General features: G+C 37.1%; 1 protein-coding gene across 2 annotated transcripts in view; it reads right to left on the minus strand.

Moving 5' to 3' along the window:
- CPQ (carboxypeptidase Q) overlaps window positions 1–13241 on the minus strand; it is a 703529-nt gene that overhangs the window by 672529 nt on the left and 17759 nt on the right. The gene's annotated exons all lie outside the window — the stretch shown is intronic.

Raw genomic sequence — 13241 nt, forward strand, 5'->3', positions numbered from 1 at the left:
TCTCTCCCTTCCATCCTCTTCCCACCTCTCATTCTTTCTTCTCTCTTCTTCCATTAACTTCCTTCCTCTGTTCTTCCCTCTCCACTTTTTCTCTCCTCTCCACAACAAATTAGGAGCAATATTACAGAAAGGCAAAATGTGTCATAATTTTTTGACAATTAGGGCTACCCCAAAGTACAATGAATGGATGCCTTGGAAGATGTCACTGGAGTTCTTTAAGGAGAAGTTGAATGAACACTTATCAATTATGCCATGCTGGGGAGTCTTTTTCCAATTCAATTAGATTGGATGACACCTGTGATTCTCTCCAAATTTGAAATTTGGCTATTCTGCAAACCAGCCCTCAAGAGTAGAGTCAATATGGTACAGTAGAAAAAGGCACTTAATTTAAAATTATAGGAACTGAATCAGAATACTAACTCTACTATATATCAAAGTCACCTTGCATGATTTTGGAAAAGCCACTTATTTTCTTGGAGGCTCAGTTTTCTTATTGGTTTTGTACCTTATGCTGTATTTGTAGCTTGTACTATATCATAGCTCATACAACATATGAGTAGGTGAACTAGATGACCAATAAGGTCTCTTCCCCATCATAGAGCTATGATCATTGTTGTTACTGTTTTTCAAAGAGGACTGATGATATCATTGTGGAAATGTCTTGACTTACACATGAATTAGATTTAAGAGAGGCAGAATTACAAAAAGTTGTCAGCCTCATTCTCTCTTTTGGAGTCATTCAAGTCCAGTGGTAAACCAAAAGTCAGAATGACAGGTGATGGCCCAGGATGCCATGGATGACCTTTGATGTCTCACCAAGTGGTAAGCCTCCACAGTGCCTGATTCATCTTCCTTCATGACCATTGGAACAAATTGTTCTTATATGCCCATTTCACAGGAGAGGTCTTCACATACTTGGAATAAAAATCCCCCTAGATCCCCCATGGGTTTGAGGCCTATTTGTTACCTTCAACCTGGGTTTAGCCCTTCTGCCCAGGCACTTCAGAGAATGGCCACTGAGCTTGTTATAGTTTCTTAAAGCTGAGAGTTGGGTGACTTCATAGACACTAAAGGTAGATAATCAGGCCTGAAAAGGGTTCAGCAGACCCTCACACCATAGATTCCAATCCTCTCTGAACACCCCATACACCCCAGGATCCTAACATAAGGATGTAGGTAAACTGAATCAATGAATATCCCCATTCCACATGAAGTCATTTTAAAATACTCCAACCCTGCTATCTTAACCAAGTTAGAACATCTCTACTGAATCAACCAATCAAAGGCACTGGAGTAGGTAGATGACATCCTTGAACACTACTGGATGAAACGAAATGACATTCCACAGAATATATGTTCATTATGGCTGGAAAATGATCACCTTTTTTTGAGTCTCCAAAATAGAAAGCCATTTTAGAACCCATGCATTCCAGAGGTAAGCCAGGAAAGAGCAGTTCTAGCCAAATCTCTGAGATAAAGCCAACAAAGAGAGACTGAGAAAAGATAGAGTCAGTTAAGTCAACAAACATTTATTAAGGGACTGTCTTATACCACCTACTGTACTAAATACTTGGGATACAAAAAAGACAAATAATAGTTCCTGCTTTCAAGGAGCTCACAATACAATGGGGGAAAATGCATGCAAGCAATTATATATATATATATATATTTATATATATATATACATATATATATATATACATATATACACAAGCCATATATAAGTTGAAGTGGACATAATGTCAGAGGTAAGACATTAGCATTGAGATCAGTAAAGGTTTTTTGCAGAAGGTGGGGTTTTAGCTGGAACTTAAAGAAAACCAAGAAAGCTTGGCAGTGGAGATAAGGAGGAAGAGAATTCCAGGTATGGGGAAGAGCCAGTGAAAGGCCTGGAGCCAAGAGATGGTATCTTGTGTGAGGAGCAGCTAGGAGACCTGCATCATGGGATTGTAGAATGCAAGGAGGGGAGGAAAACTGGAAATGTAGGAAGAGTCCAGATTATGAAGGGCTCCAAAAGCCCTAGAGTTTATTGAATAGGAAAGTGATATGGTCATAGCTGGAGAAAGACTTATGGAAAGAACAAGGGTCTTAACAGCATAATTGGAAAGTATCAACAGTTTAGTAACTAGAGAAAAGAGGAAGAAAATATAAGAGGTAATTGTGAAAGAGAAAAAGTGACCAAGGAGAGCCATTGACCTTACAATTATCTCAGCAGAAGCCTCAGATAGAAGTACTCACCTCATCAAAGACTAAAGAAAGTACCAAGAAGAGATCTGCTCTTTCGCCAACTTCCCATCCCTATACCTCTCTATAGGGTAGCTGAGTGGCACAGTGGATAGAACGCTGGACCTGAAGTCAGGGAGACTCATCTTCCTGAGTTCAAATCTAGCTTCAGATACACACTAGCTATGTGACCCTGGACAAGTCACTTTAATCCTGTTTGCCTCAGTTTTCTCATCTGTAAAATAAGCTGAAGAAGGAAATAGCAAACCACTTCAGTGTCTTTGTCAAGAAAACCCCAAATGGGATGAAGAGTTGGAAGCCACTAAAGTGACTGAACAATTACACTGGGAATGAGCAGTCAGGGCTACTTCTATTGGCCATTACTTCTGTAAGATCTAAGTAGTTTAGGGTTATGCTGAAGTATCTAAAATATGGAATATATGTTCTTTAGTTTGAAAAGTAATCCTACCATCTAGATTTCTTTTTCAGTTATAGTCTTACCCCAAGACCTCAGGCTGGCAGTACCTCTACTGTCTTAAAGAGAAACTGTCTTTTTCAAAGAATGAGTGAACTGTATGAAGGGCAGCAAAAAACTGAATCCACTAAGGCTGCTTCCCTAGCGTGAGAGTGAAAGGCTAGAGCTGAGACTGGGTCAGCTGAGGAAACAAACATTTTCCTCCACTGGCAAATGTTTAATTGAACATTTTGAGAATCTAATTTCATGTGTGCAGATGCAAATGTTTGAAGGGTTGTTTACAGGGCCATTTGTGCCAGAAAGACTCTAGTGCCAAGGCAGCACACAGTCCCCTATTATCCTGCTGGATTCCACTTCTAAAGATGTTTCAGGGTTTTCTGAGGCTTGTCAATTTTCACATTCAAAGTGTCATCTGTTCCTTCAAAGCACAGGACTACTTCCCCTCTTCTGTATGCATCTCTGCCCTCCCTGACTGGGGAGGCCTATAGAAAAGATACCAAAAGAGGAACAGAGCCCCTCCTTAGAAGGAGGCAGCCTGGGATCAAAGTTTTACTAGTTTCTGAAAAACCAACACAGAAACAGTTCCAGATCCTGAGTGGTTTGTGCCATATGCTGCCTCTTCACTACTTATTTATTCTATTAATTGTTTCTCTTTCTCACTGACTCAAGAAAAGGCTCAGCTCAAAACCCAAGTTCTACAAGAGTCCTTTCCAGATACATCCACCATTGTTTGTGGAGCTTTCTTCTGAACTAAAGGTCCCTCACAACCTGCTATGGGGAGAGTGGTCTTTGCTCCACTCAAGACAACTCAAATCCAACCTTCTTCTGGAGTTCTTTCCCCATCTCCCCCATCAGAATGCCACCCCCTCTGAAATTACCTCCCATCTACCCTGCAGATATCTTCTAGGTGCATACTTCTTTACTTGTTGTCTCCCTCATTGGAATGTACATTCCTTTGGGGCAGGGACTGGTTTTGCCTTTCTTTGAATTTCCAGATGCCTGGAATATAGCAAGTGCCTAATAAATGCTTGACTCACTGACTGAGTAGTTATGCTAAAGGTAGGTCTCTGCCAAAGCAGAGTAGGGGATGGAAGCCCTGGGTTCAAATTCCAACTTTGTTACTAGATAGAGATCTTAGACAAGTCATTGTATTATTATATAATTACAGAGCTTTTAAGGGACCTCAGAGACCATCTTGTCTTTTGTTGATTGTTTAGATGCAAGAAAAGTGATGAGAAAGACACATTAAATAATAATTTAATGATTATTAAAAATTAATAATGCAGATTAAACTTAAAAGTGTATTGTACATACATTCATCCCCTTCCCACAAGCCAGTTGCTTAACATTTATCAGAACAATTTTGGAGAGATCTCATCACTTCCTGTAGCTGCCCAATCCACTTTTGACATGACTATTTTCTAACATAAAGACTATAATTGGCACTTTACGTCTTTCACCCTAGGAGCAGCAGTGGGTAGAGTACTGGGCCAAGACTCAAGTTCCAGAGTTCAAATCTGACTTCAGACACTTCCTAGCCTATGTGACCTTGGGTGAGTCACTTAACCATATCTGCCTCTGCTCCCTCATCTGTAAAATGAGCTAAGGAAATGGAAAACCATTCAAGTATCTTTTCCAAGAAAACCCCAAATGGGGTTATGAAAAATCAGACCCAACTGAAAATGACTGAATAACTCTCCACCATTGGTTTCTTATTTACTCCTCTGTGGCCCAGTAAAATAAATCTAATCCCTCTTCCACCCACTAACCCTTCAAACACTTGTCAACAAAAATCCTACTACCTATACCTCTCTCTCTCTCTCTCTCTCTCTCTCTCTCTCTCTCTCTCTCTCTCTCTCTCTCTCTCTCTCTCTCTCTCTCTCTCTCTCTCTCTCTCTCTCTCTCTCTCTCTCTCTCTCTCTCTCTCTCTCTTTGTGTATATGTGTGTGTATATATATATATATATACCTTCCCAACCAAGTCTTCCTGACTCTAGACTAAAAACCCTGCCACCTTTAGTCAACCTTCAAATAGCTTGGTCTAGAAGCCATTTAACATCTTGTTGCCATCTTCTAGGTACTCTTCATCTTATCAATGTCCTTCCTAAAATATGTGGTCCAGAACTGAGCATGATAATTCAGATGTTCTCTCACCAGGGCAGAGTCTCCCCCTTCATACAGCCCAAGATCTCCTTAGCTTTCTTGGCTGCCACACACCACCAGTTTTCCTCCTTCCTGACACCCCTAAGTATATCCAAAGAGACCTGTCATCAATTGCTTCCCTCTCCATCTGCTGCTACAGCAGTAAGAATTATGGCAGTAAAACTTCAAATAGCAGCACCAACAGACTTCCCTCTTGAGCTCAGCAGCATCTCAGTCTTATAAAAAAGCTATCCTGCAAACACCATCACCTGACTCCTTCTGAGACCAAGTTTAAAGAGGGAAAGAAATACATTTGACCATGAAAGATAGAATTCACATCCCTTTTGCAAGGACTATTAACTGAAGAAAATATATTTAAAGCCTCTTCCATCTTTTTCATAGAAAGAGCTATTTCCTGTCTCCCTGGTAAGATGAGCAACAAATGATCCATCTGGTTTTTCCTGATTGGTTGATCTGCTGTTCAAAGATCTTCATGGTATCTGCAGTGTCTCCATTCATTTCCTACCCCTCCTGTGGTCTTACATCTTTCACAAAACCCCAGATCAGCAAAGTGTATGCAGAAGGAACAAAAAAGACATTTCAGATAAGCGGCCAGCTGTTTTCAACAATCATTCTGCAACACTATACATGTAGCATCAGTCTATTACAAGGACACTTGGCAAAAGCAATAATTACAGCTCTGGATCTAGCATAGCCCTCAAAGATAAAATTAATTTTAATAGTCCAAAAGATTCCTCTGGATGACATTGTATTTTTCCTTGGCATTAAAGTGGAAATTGGACTGTTTGGGCAGTGAAACATCTTCCTCTAATGACAAGCTTTAAAAAAAAGAAAAATAAGGTTTTTGTAGTATCTTTATAATTATTTTTCTGTCTTACTCCTAGCTAGCTACAAAAATAAGAGCAGGGCCAAAAAATCATGGGAAAAGAGATGATAGAGTGAAAAGAGAGGCCTGAGTAGGTTTATTGGCAGTATCAGATGAAAGGAATATTTTTGTCCATTCAATGAATATTTATGATTTGATACTATTAGGTGATAAGCTGGCAACTAGATGGCTCAGTGGATGGAGCACTGGGCCTAGAGTCAGGAAGACATGAGTTCAAATTTAGCCTTGGATACTTAGCTGTATGACCTTAGGCAAGTCACCTCACCTTTTTTTGCCTAGGAAGTAGTGAGATGGCTCAGTGGATTAAGTTCTGGGCCTGGAGTCAGGAAGACCTGGGTTCAAATCCAGTCCCAGACACTTACTTTGTGACCCTGGGCAAATTATATAACCTCTGTTTGTCTTAATCCACTGGGAAAAGAAACAGCAAACCATTTCAGTATCTTTGCCAAGAAAACCCCATGGATTGTTTGGTCCACAAAATGAGAAAGTATTGAACACAAGTGAACAAGGTGCTAAGCACTGAAGAAGATACAAAAGTATGAACAGGCCCCTGCCTTTAAGGATCTAAGAATAAATTATGCTCATCACCATCATCATAATCATCACATTAACTCACATGATAGAGTGCTTTATTATTACAGCAGCTCATTTGATCTTCACAATGACCCTCTAAAGTTGAAAGTACTAGTATTATTATGTTTACTTGTGCCAGATATACCATATAGATTAGGGCCTACAAAGAAAGAAATAAGAAGGGGGAACACAGAAAAATGGGAATAAGAAAAGCAGAAATAGGTAAATCTCCAAAAAAAATACTATGCAGTAAAATAATGTGAGAAATTTCCAAAGGAAGAGAGTAATACAGCACGAATTATGAATAGAATGGCAGAAAAAAAGAGAACAGAATGACCATAAGAGCTCCCAGAGAAAAAAAGGCCTAATAAAAAGAATTTAAAGAAGAGATAAAGAATAAATTCTTTATAATCTGAAGTTCTTTATAATCTGAAGAAAGAATTGAAAATTTAGAGCCAAAGCTAATAAATTTAACAAAGCTAAAGATATCTTCCCCAAAAAATTATGAAAGAGAAAACACTCAAAATACACATATATAACAAGAAATATAAGAGCAAAGTAAAAAGGCATTAAAACTTTAAAAATGGAGAAGTTCCTAACAAACTAATTGGTCTTTGAGATAGCATCGCTGGATAATCTGAGAACCATTTGGTACTACTTAGAAAAGAATCCCCCTAGAAAGCTAAATATCATACCTAAGAAAATTATACAAGAAAATTCTTCAGAAATATTGGAACTAGAGTAAAAAATGCAGCCCTATAGAACTCAGGGGATTCTACTTGAGAGAATCTCTAAGTATATAACTCACCGAAAAATTTAGTCACCAAGTTTGAAAGTTGCTTAATTAAAGAAAAACTATATTAGCAGCCAAAGGGAGACAATTTACTTGCCAAGAAATGATGATCCAACCTTGCCAAGATTATTCATTGATGGCAATAAATTAATTGAAAGACCAAAATACAAAGGAAAAAAGCTTGCACAAAAGAATACTTTGTTTTAAAAAGTGAGACATAACTTTACACAATTTTTTTTTTACTTTTTAAACATTATTTTATTTGGTTATTTACAAACATTATTCATTGGAAACAATGATCATTATCTCTTCCTCTCCCTGCCCCCCTACCCCCACTTCTCCCATAGCCAGCTCACAATTCCACTGAGTTTCACATGTGTTCTTGGTTCGAACCCATTTCCATGTTGTTGGTATTTGCACTAGAGTGTTCATTTAGAGTCTCTCCTCAGTCATTTCCTCTCAGCCCCTGTAGTCAAGCAGTTGCTTTTCATCGGTGTTTTTACTCCCACAGTTTATCCTCTGCTTGTGGATAGTGTTTTTTAGATCCCTGCAGATTGTTCAGAGGCATTGCATTGTCCCTAGTGGAGGAGTCCATTACCTTCAATTGTACCACAGTGTGTCAGTCTCTGTGTACAATGTTCTCCTGGTTCTGCTCCTCTCACTCTGCATCACTTCCTGGAGGTTGTTCCAGTCTCCATGGAATTCCTCCACTTTATTATTCCTTTTAGCACAATAGTATTCCATCACCAACATATACCACAATTTGTTCAGCCATTCCCCAATTGATGGGCATCCCCTCATTTTCCAATTTTTGGCCACCACAAAGCACAGCTATGAATATTCTTGTACAAGTCTTTTTCCTTATTATCTCTTTGGGGTACAAACCCAGCAGTGCTATAGCTGGATCAAAGGGCTGACAGTCTTTTATCGCCCTTTGGGTATAGTTCCAAATTGCCCTCCAGAATGGTTGGATCAGTTCACAACTCCACCAGCAATGAATTAATGTCCCTACTTTGCCGCATCCCCTCCAGCATTCATTACTTTCCATAGCTGTCATGTTAGCCAATCTGCTAGGTGTGAGGTGATACCTCAGAGTTGTTTTGATTTGCATCTCTCTGCACTTTTTCATGTGCTTATTAATAGTTTTGATTTCTTTGGCTGAGAACTGCCTGTTCATGTCCTTTGCCCATTTATCAATTGGAGAATGGCTTGATTTTTTGTACAATTGATTTAGCTCTTTGTAAATTTGAGTAATTAAACCTTTGTCAGAGGTTTTTATGAAGATTGCTTCCCAATTTCTTGCTTTCCTTCTGATTTTAGTTATATTGGTTTTGTTTGTACAAAAGCTTTTTAATTTGATGTAGTCAAAATTATTTATTTTACATTTTGTGACTCTATGTCTTGCTTGGTTTTAAAGTCTTTCCCTTCCCAAAGGTCTGGCATGTATACTATTCTGTGTTTACCTAATTTTCTTATAGTTTCCTTCTTTATGTTCATGTCAGTCACCCATTTTGAATTTATCTTGGTGTAGGGTGTGAGGTGTTGATCTAATTCTAATCTCTCCCACACTGTCTTCCAGTTTTCCCAGCAGTTTTTATTGAATAGTGGATTTTTGACCCAAAATCTGGGATCTTTGGGTTTATCATATATTGTCTTGCTGAGGTCACTTGCCCCAAGTCTATTCCACTGATCCTCCTTTCTGTCTCTTAGCCAGTACCAAATTGTTTTGATGACTGCTGCTTTGTAATATAGTTTGAGATCTGGGACTGCAAGGCCCCCTTCCTTTGTATTTTTTTTTCATTATTTCCCTGGATATTCTTGATCCTTTGTTATTCCAAATGAACTTTGTTATGTTTTTTTCTAAATCAGTTAAGAAATTTTTTGGAAGTTCTATGGGTATGGCACTAAATAGATAAGTTTGGGTAGGATGGTCATTTTTACTATATTGGCTCATCCTACCCACGGACTTTACACAAATTTTAAAAAACAGAAACAAATTAATGGCTTCCAAGAATGCCTGAAGAAAAATGCAAACGATCATTTACATTAGATACTAAAAGGTACAGAAATAAGAGCTTGTCCTTTAGATGATGAAAACTAATATTTGTCTTGTTAATGGTTGTTTAATACCTATTTTCTTTGCATCACAGGGATTTCTGGTAAAATAAAAAAACAAAACCTTCTCCCATATTCATACTTTCTTCTTTCTAGATTAAACCTTCTCATGTAACAAAAAACATTAAGCAAAAATACCTGATAGTGATCCTATCTGCAAGATATTCAGCATTCTCCCCAATCAGACTCTAACTCTTTACCATGAGAATGGAGGCATATTTTAGTATGTATCCTCTAGGAAAATCATTGTATTTTCAATTACTCAGGAGTTCATCTTCCTTTTGGTCATAAATTCTTTAATTATTATATAGCAGTAATTAGGCTGTTATAAATTTGTTTCTTTTTTTGTTTTTGTTTACATTGTTTTAGCCATTGTGTAATCTTATTCTCTGGATTATGCTTACTAAATTCTTCATCAATTCATACAAATCTTTCCATATTTCTCTGAATTCCTAATTTATCAATTATTACTATGCAATACTATTCCATTACATTCATAGATTATAGGGTCTTTCTTTTTTTCCGATATTCCTCAATGGACACAATTAATTTCCAGTTTTTTGCCTCCACAAAGAATGTGACTGTGAATATTTTGGCTTATCTTGCTCCTTGGCTTCTGTCTTATATCTTTCTAGGGCCTTGAATGCAGTTGTGAAATCACTGAAATAAAAGGTATGGACAGTTTATTTGTTTTTCTTATCTAATTCCAAACTGTGAGTCAGAGCAGATGAGACACTTCACAGTTCCATCATCAGTTATTGGTACAGTTATTCAAATAAAGGGTCTAAAATGGCCCTTCCTTTTGAACCAGAAATTCCATTGCTAGGCATATCCCAAGGAGGTCATTGACACAAAGTAGTACTCTATCCATGTCCACATATGTATATCAGCATTGCTTGTAATAGTAAATAACTAGAAACAAAATAAATGTCTAAACAAATTGAAATTCAGAAATAGGAAATATTATTGTACTATAAAAAAATAACAAACCTGTTAAATATAAAGAAATGTGGATATTTACATGAACTAACGCAAAGCAAAATAAGCAGAGCCAGGAAAAGTAAACATATACATCATAAATGTAAAAAGAAATACCACTACAAAATAATTGGAAATTAATATTGCAAAATTATCAAAACAAAACCTACTTGGCCCCAAAAAATGATATGAAAAGGCATGTCCCCTCCACTTCTTTGAAGAAGTTGAGGTGGGAGATACAAAGGAGTGCATCTGTAGAACACAATGCAATATCAGATGTTTTTCATTGTATTGATTAGTTTGGGTAGATTTTTTTCTCAGCTTCCTCATCTTCTTCCTTTCTTTTTTTAAAATAGCCTTTGTTATAAGGTGTACTTCTCTGGCCTCAGACACTTCCCAGCTGTGTGACCCTGAGCAAGTCACTTGACCACCCCCCCCCATGACCTAGCCCTTATCACTCTTCTGCCTTAGACCCAATACACACAATATTGATTCTAAGACTAGGGTAAAGGTTTTAAAAAAATTAAAAAATAAATAAAATGTAGCTCTCCCCAGAAGGCATTGCTGGAAGGACAAAGATGGAAATTTAAGTGGTGTAAAAAGATACCGCTAAAAATCTACTAAAAAGCAAATTGATATATATCAACATAATAGAATATTATCAAAGGAAAACAAACAGGATGAATATAGAGAAGCATGAAAAGAAATAGAAACTGATACAAAGTAAAGTAAACAGAACCAGGAAACAATATGTACACTAACTCTATTGTTCAGTCATGTCTGATTCTTCATAATCTCATTTTGGAGTTTTCTTAGCAAAAAACCTGGAGTAGTTTGCCATTTCCTATTCTATCTTATTTTATAGATGAGGAAACTGAGGCAAACTGAGTTAAGTGACTTGTCCAAGGTCACACAGCTAGTCCACATCTGAGACCAGATTTTAATTTAGGACTTCCTGACTCCAGACCCATCACTTTATCCAATGAGCCGTCCATGATCCAATATACCATTAGCTGCCCTATGCATAATGACAATGGAGATGGAAAGAACAATCCCAAAACATAGGAGAATTAAGTGGCCCAAATTTGGCACCAAAGAAGACCCAACATCTACTGACACACCTTTACAAAAGTGGGGGTCCCCAGGTGGGGAACTTTGCATAGTTGTCAGGTATTTTTCAATGTGTCCATTAGTTTTCCTTTATTTTTTTCTCTTCCTATTTTTTTCTATTACATAGGATGTTCTAGAGTAGGGAAGAAGGAAGGCTAAAGAGGGGAATGATGATGTAAAAACTAAAGATATCAATAAAAATCTATTTTTAACTGTAAATGTGCCCATAACTCTTACCATCTGTTCTAGTTTTGTTTTGTTTTTTCATTTATACCATCTTACAAGAAGTGAGGTGAACTTCTGGGTGGTTTTAATGAGCATTTCATTCAATGAAAAAACATTTTATTAAGCACCTACTATGTGACAGGCCCCATGTTCCCTGTGCTAGAGGGGGTTATAATATATAATATAATATACAAGATCATCACAAGAGGTCCTGGAGCAAATCACCTCCAAATGTATCATTTTAGAATTGAAAATAAGGCCAAGAAAGGCTAAATGAACTGTCCAAGGTCACAAAATCACAGCTAGAGGCATTTCTCTGGCTGCTGCCCATGCCTGGAACACTCTGCCTCCTCATCTCTGCCTCCCAGCTTCCTTCAAGTTGCAGAGAAGATCCAGCTCCTCCAGGAAGTCTTTCTCAATCGCTTCCTGTTGTCTATAACTTGTTGGTCCTCAGTTGTTTGCCTATTGTCTCCCCAATTGGATTGTGAACTCCTCCATGACAGAGACTGTCTTTTGCCTTTCTTTATACTCCCAGCACTTAGCATAAAGCCTGGTAAATAGTTCAAGTTTGACAAATAATTATTGGGAGGACACACAGGTAGTTTTAGATATGAAATTTGACCACTAATCTTTGAAATACAAAGCAAGTGCCCTTTCCATTATTTTTCATCTGGAGGTCTAGCATAAAGAAATAATGAAAAAAAAACTGATGTGAATAAAGGGCCATAACATTAACAGACTTCAAAATGTATTGTTTGCTACTTGCATCCACATGCATACATAAAAGACATATAAAATGTATGCCAAAAAAGGTAATTTGGTGGTGAAGGGGAAGTCCCAACCACTGGAGGGACCAGGAAAGACTTCACATAACATGTGGCATTTGAGCTTTCTCTAGTCATCTGTTCATTCTTTTGAAAACTCCATTTTTTTTATCTTTGACCACTAATCTATTGAGGAATGGTTCTTGATATTGTACATTTTTGTTAATAACTCTCTGTATATCTTTAATATCAGACTTTTATTAGTAGTGTTTGAAGCAACTATCTTTCCTACTTTTTAGTGTCTCTTCTCATTTTATCTTCATTGATTTTATTCCAGCAAAAGTTTTGTAATTTTTATGTATTCAAAATTTCCCATTTTGTCTTTTATGATCTCTTCTAGCTTTGGTCTCATTAGGCATCTTCCTCCTGGACAAAAGTATTTTTGTTCTGGTTGTGTTCTCTCTTTTTTTTATTTTTATTCTAGTTTTGTTTGCCTCTAATTTTTTTTCAATGATGTAACTTTTTATTTTGAGATAAAGTAACCATTCTGGATTTATTGTGACGTACAGTGTAAAGTGTAGGTTTAAATATCTTTTTCCCCAGAAGTCCTTGTCAAAAAAAGATAGCCTTCCCAACTAAGTTCTGATATGGGGTTTATTGCTTCTGTGTCTTACTTATCCACTCTGTCTCATTTACCAGCTCTTATGCTTTTTAACCAGTACCTGAAAGTTTCAATACACACTTGACAATACAGTTTGAAGTCTGATAATAACATGGCCCTTTATTCACATATATTTTTTCACTATTTCCTTAGGTAACTCGACCTTTTGCTACTACAAATGAATTTTACTTGATTGGCATAACACAATCTATGAATTCATTTAAGAAAATCATTTTTATTAAATTGCTAAGTTGCAGTTAAAAGAAATTACTATTT

The sequence above is a fragment of the Monodelphis domestica genome, chromosome 3 (assembly GCF_027887165.1).
Source record: "Monodelphis domestica isolate mMonDom1 chromosome 3, mMonDom1.pri, whole genome shotgun sequence".
Lineage (NCBI taxonomy): Eukaryota > Metazoa > Chordata > Mammalia > Didelphimorphia > Didelphidae > Monodelphis > Monodelphis domestica.